A 12,829-nucleotide genomic window follows, 5' to 3' on the forward strand; every position below is an offset into this window, starting at 1 on the left:
GTAGCTTTCCAGATACCTCAGAAAAGCTCACGGTTAAGGCACTAATAAGCCTTTCCTCTGTCTACCCAAAGACATAATTTCACTGAACTTGCAGGGGTTTTTGGATGCATTCACTACTTTGTCAAAATTTGTTCAAAGGTTACTGAGATCATATTGAGAGGCAGTCCCAGAGAAGTGTGTATGCGGGGCTGGGCTGAACACATATGCCTCCTTTTGTTAGGAAATCTGGCTAAAATCAAATTGCACCAACACCACTTTCTGTTTTTTATGGAAGTGCTGTAATTTCTGAGCACTTCTGGCCCAGAAGAAAATGACATCAGTGTATCTTATAGCTCAGGGAGATTGCAAAGCACAACACTGTAGGAATTCCTTGGTTCCCACCTATCAGCTTACAGTCTTGTACTGCTCCAGAATTAGGGCTGTAGTTATTCTGTATTTCAAAAGGGAAAATATTCCCCTTTCTAGAATTCCTTGCCTTATGGCATGTACCACAAATTGCCCCTCTCCTAAGTGCTCATCCCAGTTCAAGGTAGGTCCATCAGTAAGTAACCTGCTGAAGTTCAGTGCTCCCTAGTATGTACATACAATTCTGCTTTTCTCAGTGAGAAGCCTCAGTTTAAAAATATAGCTCCAGTAAAGTCTGAAGAGGCCAGCATAGTCCCAGAATATCACTCCTTGTTATCCAGCATCATTTGCAATGACAATGACAAACACATGTCTCCTCTTCAAATAAAACAAGGAGCTGGAAGCCCTCCACACCAAGCTGACTGGATCTCTTAAGCAGACAGATCATCTTCAAACTGACTTTGTAGTCAACATCCCAGTTGCCACCACAGCCTCAAGGACAATTATGACAGGAACCAGTGACATCAAGCCTCCTGTACAGTCCTATGAGGGAAGCTCCAGCACAGGCTCTGCTCTTGGGCAGCTCTGCAACTGCTTGACACTGAACCCGTGCTCTCCTAGGGCAAGTAGGTGTGGGGAGGGCTGGTGTGGTCACAAGGAGCTGACATCTGTGACCCTGCGCAGTCTACACAGTTCACGAGGTTGCAGATACTTTGAGCTAAATGAGGCCCTTTGGGATTTATGGGATTATTAGCATTATTGAGGGTTATGTCTGTTCACAGGGGAGAATATACCCTTTAGACTACATTATTCATTGTGTGAGTCACCGTGTTGAATAACGTATGTTTCCTATATTTGGTAGATGACCCAATACATTGCACTTCGATCCAGAATTATATTCCATATAAACATCGTTAGCTTTATTTTTTTCTACTGTAAAAGCCTGAAAACATAAACCTAGGTGTACTGCAAGTTGATTGAATATGTTTTAATTTTTATTTTTCACATAATCAGTTATAGGACTTGCAGTGTAAAGCCAGATCAGCCATATGTTTGCTGATAGTATCTAGATTATACCAAGTTTGTATGTGTTCTTGTGGAAGACGTGTTTACTTGACAGAGGAGGATTCCAGGGGTTGGCTAGATTAAAACAAACAAAAAGAGCATTTAACTTCAAGAGTTTATGTATTTCCACTGGAACCAATAAGACTATTCAGGTGCTTACAGCAAAGGACATGCAGATTTGTTGGCATGGTTGCTGAACTATTGTTCTTGCGAGGAAGGAGTAGTGATCCATCATCATCAAACGTAACGCAATGCAGGGGCTACTTTCGTTAGAGATAATGCCAAAACTCACATTGATTTGAATGGAAGCAGAAGCAGGCTCTGACACTGAAGTAGTAGGTTTGTGTAAACAAAAGATAGTGCAAAAGCTCCTCATTACAAGTATTTATGATGATTGTGGAGCCTGGGAGTCCTTTGGGTGTGGAGCCTCTGAGGTAAAGTGGTGTGGTGTGCCTGGATTTCTGAAGCTAACCAGTTTAGTGCATGCCACAGGAGTTAGAGTGCTGGGTGGCTAAACAGCTTCTCTGTGGTCTCCTTAAGGCACAGAAATTGTGCAGAGAATATGTTGCATTTGAAACCATAATGATGGCTGCTGATGGTGAGCCTTGTGTAATCTTGTGACTCTTCTTGATTAATGATGAAAAATTACTCTCTCTTATCTTTGAAGTTTGGCGAGGCCAGATACATGTGCGTTTCAATCATCTGTCTTGCCTTGACAACATGTGAAACTCCACTGGTATGACAGTTGTTTGGACTGGAGTCAGATTGGGGGCAGCAGGGCAGGGATGGCTTGGTTCTGCAGGACACTGGCCTTCTGGCCTTGGGTCAGCCCAGGGCTCGTCAGTGGGCTTGATAAGATGCAAATGAGCAACCAATCTCCTATCCAGCCTCCCCTCCCAACCTCTTTTTTTTACTAGAACAAAGAGAGGATGAAAACAGATCTACCATAAATTAACTTATGAAAGACCAGCTTTTTGAATTCATCTTTGTCAGAGTAGAAGACAATAGTCTAGCTCTTATTAGTTCACTCATGTCCAGTGTAATTAAGACCATCAGAATCACTGAGGCTGAGTAAGTTCCATCAACATCAACGAACTAACTTTTAGTATGTGGGTACTGACTGCTAAAAGTGGAATTACCTCAAGATATCAGTTTCTGAGAAAGCAAAAATTGCATTAAAACACATTTCCACCTCTACATGTTTACTTCTTGACTTTCTGCTACAGTGAAATTAGTTTTATTTTGGTTTAGTTTTACTACCCTGTGTTTTGACAGCAATGATTATCACCTTCCTCGGGGTGGGGAACCCCAAGTTTTGTCTGATGCAGGTCTGACATTGCAAATATCAAGTAGACTATCACTGTCAAACTGTCAGGTGAATTTGTTTTTCCTACCCTTTTCTCACACACCTTCACGCAGTCAGCAGACCCCATACTACAGACAGGCTTTCAGTTGAAAATTACTGTTATAGTCAGTTCTGGGGTTTTGTGTCATGAAGAAGCACTAGTTTACAAAGCAACATTTAGATCCAAATGAGCCCCTCTAATTGTATTGAAAAGTAAATAACTGATTATTCCAGGATCAAGATGTTTCTATATCAAGATGAGAAAAGCAACATGACCAAATAAGGGATAAAAACCAAAAGTCATTTGAGAATATGTGAATTTCAGAGAAGTTTCAGCTCAGTACCCAAATCCCAAAGAGTACAATGCTTGCCTTATGGCTGCAGAGGTTAAATTCACAAGGCTACTTATATCTGTCGTAATTATTTTGCATTTATAAATTTCACTATAAGAGGATAAAATTTGAAATCAATGTAAGACTTATTTCTCAATTAGGAACATAGAATTATTGCCTTCAATCCTGGCTATGCCTTTGATCCAGATGTAGTAGAGATCTCTGATAGCAGAGAAATCAGAACAAGGTACAAGAAACACAATAGAAGAAAATTATCTAATAATCTGTCACAGGTATATTTCCATTCCAAGTGTTTCCTCACTCCCTTTTGACTCAAAAGTATAAATGCTTAAACTGCAAATGTATTCACTCAGTAAGTTTTATGGAATTGAGGGAATTCTCACTATCCAGAGGAATAAGTAAACCTTTAGAGCTCTTGAACCTTTAAGCTTTTGACTTCTGGGATAGCGTGTAGAGTCAACTTCTACTGTGTAAACAAACACCTACCAGCCAAGGGTAAAGACTTTAATTCCCCAGGTCTTGATATGAAGATTTTTTTACTAGTTCTCTTATCATTCAGAAGTGTATTTTCTTAATGCTAGTTTAAATCTGATCTCTCCTAGGTTAGTGAAATTTATTTATACTTTGGTCAATATAATTTTAGTAAGAGATATAGCAACTCCTTGAACACATTGCTGTATGTTACTTAGGCTTGCAAATTTGATCACACAATAATAGAAGGCCATGTACTCAGAATGCAATGGAACATTGCCAGCTGTTTTAATAATAGCTTATTTTTAGATATTGTCTAACCTAGCACTTGACCGTTTAATAACTGTATGTGAGCAATAAGGAAATCTGTGAAATCTGTTGAGATTTACGGTTTTTCATAAGAGGACCGTAAAGTCTCAGATGTCCAGTCATAAAGGATTAGGTTTTTTTCACTTTTCTCACTTCAGAGTAATCCTTCCCTGAACATTAGATTTGGGTTGAATCAGGTTGTGTGATTTGCTAACTTTCCACAAGATTATTTTGGTGATCTAGAAGGCAGGCTCAATTATCCTGAAAATAAAGGACCTCTTCTTGGAGGGAAAGAAAAAGAAGAAGAATATAAACAACAAACTCTTCTGCATTTTCTTGGCCCAGGGTCTTTCCACGTGAGAAAGGTTAAATTACATCTTCTGCATGTGTCTACCTGAGATGTTATACTGCAATGTGTGTACTTGAAAGACATGATCAAACATGAACAGAAGAGAAGCCGTTAAATCCAAAAACCTTTTGTGCAGATCCTGCCTCAAACATCATAATCTGTTTGTTCATCTGATAATGGGAGAGGCTACACCATTAAGAGAAAAGAGGGTTTTTACATACAAGCCTTGACTTGAACCCTGACAGCTTTTTACAAACTGAGTGCAATATAAAATTTAGTCCTAGCTTTCATGAGCATGAGATGTTCTGGAGTTTGCAGAAGACATAGCATGTCAAATTTGTCTTTCTCCTCCTTTTCTTTTAAGCTGTTTTCCCTGCAGCGAGGATGGGTTTTTGATTAATGCTGTTCCTTGGATGACCTTCAAAAGTCACTGGGAAGGGTTGTCATTGAGTCAATGAGATCTAAATTAGGAGCCAAATCTCCCCATTCTCACTTGCAAAATGGAAGATAAGATACTCCTTCTCCACTCTCAATTTATTTTGAATTGTTTTCCAGAGCAAGGGCTGATTCCAAAGCAGATATGTCAACAGTGAGATTATGCTGTATTTTTATATTTTTTTGTAAAGTATAATAGCCCAACTGAGTGCCATGATATTACAGATGATTGCAATACCTCAGTACTTAAACTTCTGAGACCTTAAGTATGGCTGTGGCACCATAGAGATAAATAAACTCTGTCTTTCTGTACAGTGTCACACACTTTAAGGTATACTGATCTTACTGTAAATTGCAGGAGTAATACACAATAACGTTATCTTGCTCTTCTTTTAACAGAAGGAGGTGGCGATAGCAGAATGCCAAGGCTGGAGATGTTTTATTTTATAAAACACTGAGAAACAGGTGAAATGATACACAGAATAAAAATATCTGATTTCTTTGTTAGCCTGCTTTGAGTGGCTCTTATTGGGATGGTATTTGGCAGTAATGAAGGTTTATATGACTGGGGTTTGTGACAGCAATCATACCCCAGGTGAAAATACTCACACATGAATCACCGAAAGAAAAGATTTTTGCATTCCTACAGTTAATTTTGTAAGTGGCATATTGATTGCACTTATGCACAAATACCCCTGTGCTCATTATCTTCCACTGTGAAGCAGGGGTTCTAAACCATGCAAATTCCTCCTGGTTTTCCTGTTTCCTTGCAAAGCCTGTCAGATGTTAGATGTGTAAAACATCTTTTCATGTTATCTTCTTGCCAACCAACTCAAAGGACTTCAGTTATAGAAGTTTAATTATAATGTAGAGATAAACATTATCCCTATTTTACAAATTAGGTAACAATTAACAACAAAGTATAAAAATGCAGAATTTTTAAGAAAGTGTATAATAAGGCTTTGGGTTTTGTGACCATTTTTCAGTATGTGCAGCCATGTCTGGACTCTTCAGAGCCCATGTGGTATCTTGCATTTATCTTCAAAGGAAAATGCCGCTTTCTAGGGTGTTTGATTAACTAGTATGATGACTAGAGATCATATTTGCAGCATTCTTATGGTAAATATTTTAAGTGAGTAGTTGGAGACATTTTTAGTTTCCAGTTGATCATTTTCTGTAGATGTTAGGATCCTACATCTGACTTATGACTCTGGACTTGGGCTAATTTCATGGCTTAGAGTCAGTTTTGATGGTGCCAAAATCTCAGAGAAATCCTCGAGAGTTCAGTTTCTACTAGTGAGAAGATGGTGGTTGTCCTGCTCTCCTGAGATTGCTGCTGTCTTAGTCACAACAAATCCAATTCAGGCAGGAAAAGCCACTCCAGCCTTGACCCAACACAGCACTAGGAAGAAAGGGGGTGGAGGCTCTCAAGTGGGAAAGGAAAGGTGGGGGATTGACAGGAGCTTCTGGTTCAGACCTGTGTCAAATAATAATAATTTACTGTAACTATACTGGCCTAATAGCTGCTGACAGTTTTTCTTGCCTACTGTTAGATGTCTATATTTGTATTTTGACACCTTTAGGTAGACCTTGAAATTTGGATATACTGTGAAACCAAAATACTGGCTTGCTTTTCCAGGACTTTAGGTGCACCCTTTAGCAACCTGGAACATTTTTATTTGCTGTTTGTTTTGGGTTTTTTTTTTTCAAGTCACCGTGACTGAAAAATGATGTTCTTTGAGTACTCAAGAGCACAACAGTGTTTAGATAAATTGGCCTCAGAATCTGTTTCATCATAATGAAAGCATTCACTTCTCTCAGAGGATTATTTCCCTGCTTCTGCAGTGCTTTCCACGTGTGTTGGCCTTCCTAGGTTATTTTAATTTATGATTTTCAATGTAGCTACAGGCGTTCTGCTGCTGGAACAGAGGGTGGTTTTGCAGAGCAAACATCTGTGGGGGTTTCCAGATGCAGAAGGAGTATGGAAGTGGGTGTTATCTCTCAATGGGAAGGGAGGAATGTGGCTAGCAGCAGCAAATACTTGGATATAACAAAGCATGTGAGTAAAATGTATCTGCACTGTGCCCTTTTGAATAAAATAAAAAGAGGAATGCAAGGTAAAACATACTAAACATTGAGGCTCTACTTCGGTAAAAGACAGTAAGATTGGACATAAACAATCATGCCCTCAGTCCACCTACTTCTCTGTTCTCCCTTGGGCATTTGTCTGCACCAGATGCATCTCTGTGTGTGCTTATGTCCTACAGAAGTCAATGAACCTGAAGCCTGTGACTGAAATTAAATATACATTGAAAGTTTTTCTTCATTAAATCCCACACAAGGGGTTATTCTAAGAGAGAGAATATGAAAAAAAACCAACCAACCAACAACTTAAAATCTGCATGAAAGGGAAAATCGGTCATGTTTTATTTTTGCATCCCTATTGTCCACGACCTGGCATTGTTCAAAGCACAAGGAGGGACTTTCCCCAGGAACTTCCCACATCGGCACCGCTGGGAATGTCAGAGGCAGACAAGGATTCATAGGTTATACAGCGACATTGTAGAAATCAGTCCTTGTTAGCAAAGGGAACTAAAAATTCGTCCATCTAGGACTAACTGAAAGAAATTCTGCCTCGCCTCTAGTCTCCCTTGGCTAACAGAGGTCACATTTTTGCTGGTGCATCTTAGGCCACGTGGACCATCAGCTGCCAACTTCAGCTACAGACAAGGAGCCTCCCTCCTACTCAACACGTAGAGGGTGTAAAAGAGTCTGGCTAAAAGCCTTTTGACAAACAATTAAACTTAATATGTATTTTCTCTCAGGTTTCACTTGATATGAAACTGCCTGAGACAAGTGTTTATATATTCACAGCACACATGAAAAGAGAACCAAAACACGGCAGAAATGGATAGCTGGGATAAAACATGTGTGAGGAACTTCTCGAAGCTGGGCTGAAGATCAGACGCGCTTATAAAAAGTGCAGGGAATGCTCATTATGGACTGAGTCAACCCAGCAGCTGCGAAGCTCCTCCCTCCCCACTTCAGTGGTTTTATTGTTGTCCTGAGCTGCTGGCAGACACTTGGGAGAATTTCTCTTGGCCCTGCATCTGCCTCTCTGCTGGACGCAATCAAGCCTGGGCACTTGTTGCTTCTGTTGTCCTTGTGAGGTCTTGCTTGATGTGACCTCTCCTGTTGGGATGCAAAGTGCAAGGGAGTGCACGAGTGCTGTGCAGACCTGACTCATTCAGCATCCTGGGAAGATCATGGCTGAGCTAAAGTGAAAGAAACAACAGAGTACTAGGGGAATGTTGACTTGAACCGCAAGCTTCAGACGCTTAGATTAGATAGATCCTTCCTTGGTTGCAAGTGTAGATCTTCCCCCATACAGCTAATATCAGTTCTGTCTGGTGTGTTTTCAGATGTCACCTCTCAGGTCCACTTTGGGTTGGTCATTCACTGCAACCCTGCCACTTAGCTGCTTTCTCAGCTGCTGGATGTATAAATCTGTTTCCACCAGCATGAAATCTCCTCATTTTGAATGGCACTTTTTCTCTCCTTGTTGCTTCTTTTAAAGGTCATTTTGAGGAAACAAAGACATGGAACATCAGGAAAAAGGCAATAACCTTCTTTTCTTTGTCACTATGGGGAGACAATTTGTTGGTCAGTAATGAGCATCATGTCCTAATGTCCAATGACAGCCCTAGTCCTCTCTGAAGCAACTGTGTGTTCTAGTCTGAACTGTAACAGCACTGCGAAAAACAGCGGTTGCTGTGATCAATACTAAAAAAAAAATAAAAATGCTATGCATTTAAAAGCCTTAGAACCCCAAAAGCCTTAAAACCCAAAAGATGATCAAAGAAAACTTCTTTCTGCTCTGCACTTCCCTCACTGTTGCAAAAGAAACCGAACCTTGGCTGGCAAGAACATAGAGGGTTCACCTGTCCAGCCTCACAGCCACAGGAAGGATGCAGCCACTGATGGGTTACGTCATCTAGGAAAACCCAAGCCTTGGCTGTTGTGTACGTTCATCTTTCCATAATCTGTTGAATCACAGTTTCTGATCATTGGGGAACTGGCTGGTCACAAGTCTTGTTTGTCTGTCTGTCCCCACAGGTGCTGTCCCTCTGCCTCAGTGCCTAACTGCCTTGCAGTCCACCACCTTTATTCTCCTATGAAGCACAGAGGTGCTGCTATACCATCTTATTTGCTACCTGCACTGCCATTAACTTTGCTTTCATTTTCAAAGCATTTTAGTAATATTTCAATCCTCCCAAGGTGCCGGAAGCTGAGTCTCATGGTGCAAAGAGACAAACTAAGTTACGAGCCCTAAAACTTTTGCTCTGAGTGGCAGGAAAGGGTCGTCTGAGCCAGAGGCACAACTTATAAACGCCTCATTACTTTGATTTGAGGAAGTCAGACATCAGTTTCACCAGTGCAAAGAATCATAACGTACCGCCCTAGGTCAATGTGTCCTTCCCCTAACAAACTTCACCGTGAAGACAGTTCATCAGAAACACAGATGTGCTACCCAGCACATGGGTGTTAACAAGCTGCCTCTTCCCCAAGTGTCTGCTAGGCTTACTGGGCTGCTAAATGAAACAGCTCTCTCCCTCTTATGGTCCAATGACTTGCCTCCTGTCATATATATGCACAAAACTGTTACAGAAAAGCAGTAAATGAGCACATTTCTGTTTCATTGAGAATCAGATCCGGAGTCTTTCTTTTTGAGTTGAAATATGTTGCATTAAGTCAGCGTCAGTCCATGGTCTTCCTTAAGGGTGAGGCACCACCTCTCTCACTGTGAAGTTCATTTCCACTAAAGGTGCCAGCACTGCCTGATTGCACGGCAGAGGGGAGATGGCAAGTCTGCTTGCAATAATCTGTTGCAGATTTGCACCCCCCCTAAATGAAACTACACCTGTGGTACAGAAAAACTGACTTTTCCAGCCAGGAGGGAGAAGCAGGAAATAGGAGGAAATGGCCAGACAAACCCACCAAGAGCTCTGCTCAAGGGTGATTTACAACAGCAGGTAGAAATTCAAAACCTGAAAGACAATGTTAATGTGGCTTCTACCAGAGAACCCCAACTCTGCAGTTTTGTGTGACCATCTGATGTGATTACATGTAAATCTCATGCATATACTGCAATGGTACAGTCCTAGGAAAGCCTCGGTTCACCTTTCCAAACAACCCAGCAGAACACAATAGCACCATTTTAATCTGCACCAAGATTAAATCTGAGCAATCCAAATCAGACTTTTCCTTTCATTGAATGTAAACAATCAAATCTCACTGTGGAGCCCTTTCCTGCTTTACTCAGCAATGGGCTCTTGCATTTCACTTTTTTTTTTTTATATTTAATGAACAAGTTCTAATTTAAAAGACTCTTTAAATAAAAATGTGTTTAGTGTTCAACAGGATGTATCTGAAAATCTATTTTATCCTGGCAGTATCGAGCTGGAGGAAATCTGACCTGAGCAACTCTCAGAAAAAGCTTTTTAAGCGCCGGGGTCAGTTTGTTATCTCCTTTATTCCTGCCTAAATCCTGAATTTCTGCAGAGCTGGTTCAGAGTTACATAACAGAAAATAAGATACAAATGGATATTTTGCTTTTGCAAGATTCCCTCATCACAGGTCTCACCCTTGCAGTGCTCTGCTCCAAGTATCTTGCTCTACTTCCTTCTACCTCCAAGTGCCCTTCCTCAAAAACCTCCTTGCCTACTTGGAAAATTAGATACATGAAAGGGCAGCAAAAGCCTTTGTGGTGCCAGGAGGGCCCCCTGGCCTCTGCCTTCACCAAGCACTGCATGGGGGAGCCTCCAACCCGTTCCTGCAGGAAGCAACCTGAGCTGCCTCAAGGTGGGACCTCCTGCTCTTCCCTGCACACCCCAGTACACACAAGTATACCCCGGCGCCAAAAGGCAGCTTTAACCCTCTGTGGCCAAATCTAGAGGTCAGTGGGAGGACACTTCTAATGTGACATCCCGTGTGCACTGCCTAAGTCTGTCGATTGGTAAGCATCTTTCTGCAAGGAACTTTAGATAGGCATCAGCCCTCTAAAAAAACACAGTTCACTTTCTAAACAAATCACAGAGAGGGAGGGGAGACCAAGAAAAAGTGGAGAAACTGGCAGGGAAGTCAGTCACTCTGGTCTGTAAATAATTAAACTCTGAGTGGTGCTCAAATGTATACGTTGAGAAGGCTTCATTTGCCCTCCCCCTCCTCGGAGGCTAATTTAGAACAAATCACAGTTTTTGCAAAGGCATTCCTAATACTATTGTGCTGCAAATCCTGTCTGATCCAACCTTCAAATATTTATGTAAACTGAAATATGTCTGGAAAGAAGTCAAAACAAAACAAATATGCCACACAATCTCATTCCCACATATCCCTCCCTCCTCATTTACATTCACACTAAAGTCTTTCCAACTGGTTCCCAACTGTTAGGTGGTGGTTAATGAGTGATAATAGCAGAGCCTGTTTTTTTGAGTGCACCGATGGCCTTAAATCTTGCCAAAAAAATTAGTCTGGAGTTTTCAGTAGTTGCAGAATGCTTTTGGAGCAATTTTTTTTTCTTTTTTTGTCTCTGCAGATAAGTACAGTGCTTTGGGAATTTTTATTATTTGTTATTATTGATAGTGTTTAGAAAGAGCTAGATTTTTTAAAAATTCAAGTGGAAGTCTTTCTAGTTTAGGGTTCAGGCTGTGCTTACATACCATATCCTTCTTAGTTGACAGATGCCAGTAAACTCAGGCTGGATATGTTTAAAATGCAGCTACTTGTAAAAACTCTTTAGTACCATTTGGAAATTGCAGCTGTCTCCCTCTTTGCAGAGATAGATAGGGTCGACACATGCTGCCAGTTCTCTTCCCGGAGGATGGGCGGCACTGAGCAGCGCCAAGGATGTGTGTGACATGTGCCACATTCTCAACCGGCTCCTGTGCGGGACCATCCCCCTGGAGGTGATGAAAGCCTGCAATTCTGTTGACTTCAGTGGTGGAGAATGCTGCCAGGGCTGGAGGGCTTGGGGTGTGACAGGCAGCTCCCCACCGGGGGCCGAGGTAGGATGACCGGCTGCATCTGTAGTCTGCAATGTCAAGGAAGCTGGGGACCCCTGCTCAGGAAGTACCCGAAACTATTTGTCCCTGAGCACTTGGTGTCTTGCGGGACAAGCTGCTTGTGGGGAAGATGGTGTTACTCCCTTCGTGGAGCTTTCAATCCAGCACCTCTGCCTTATATGGGGCATTTTAAAGTGTGCTTTTACCCTTATACAGCTATTTCAAACCCTTCATTTGGAAAGCAGATTGCATCTGCTGCTGCTGTGGTGGAAGGTCTGGATGACCCTGCCATGCTGAGCAGCCTCAGGGCAGCCATAAATTGAAGCAGCACAAAATCCCAAAGCCACAGGGGTGGTCACGTTCTCCTGCTCTGCAGTAGCAGGAGGAAAATAAAATGCAGAGCAGAAAACAGAGCCGCCCCCGTGATGCTGTAATTATGATGGAGTGCTAGCGGTGACCTCAGAAGCATGGCGGGAAAATACCTTTCCAAGTGGATTATTTTTAAGAGTCAGATGCGCTGATCTGCTGTTGTGGGAATATTTGTAAGCAAGAATGAGATGAACTAAATATAGCTTTGGGACATATTTGGGAGGAGGAAATGAAGTATGTCACCAAATTGATAGCGCAACAACGAGAAGGTGGTGGCTTACCCTATTTTATGCTTTCTTTTTTGTAAGGGTTTGAATACGTAACAAAGATCTTGGTGGGACTAAAAACCGTGACACCTGACACAGCCCCAAACTTTTCCCTGCCCCCTCTCCTTCCTGTCTTTGAAAGCAAAGCTCTGGCTATATTCAGTTTTTCTGAATTCTCCCTCCTGGCAGTTTGTATCAGTTCCCCACCCAGCTATCTGAGGGATGGGACACTTATGTAGTCAGGATCTCCTTTCTGGTTTCTAAGAGACTGCCAACACAAGCACTTTGCCAGTTACTTCCTGCTGCCTGGTGGCCTCGTGAGTGGGAATCTCACCTGGGAAAGCATCCCAGCCTTCGAAAAACACACCTCAGGGAAAGATGCTGTGTCCACACCGGTTCCATGATGGCAAGTCAGCCCTGCCAAACCAGAAAAGCTTGGATTTGGATTAAACTCTGTTTTT

Source organism: Calidris pugnax, unplaced genomic scaffold (assembly GCF_001431845.1).
Source record: "Calidris pugnax isolate Ruff unplaced genomic scaffold, ASM143184v1 scaffold273, whole genome shotgun sequence".
NCBI classification, from domain to species: Eukaryota; Metazoa; Chordata; class Aves; order Charadriiformes; family Scolopacidae; genus Calidris; species Calidris pugnax.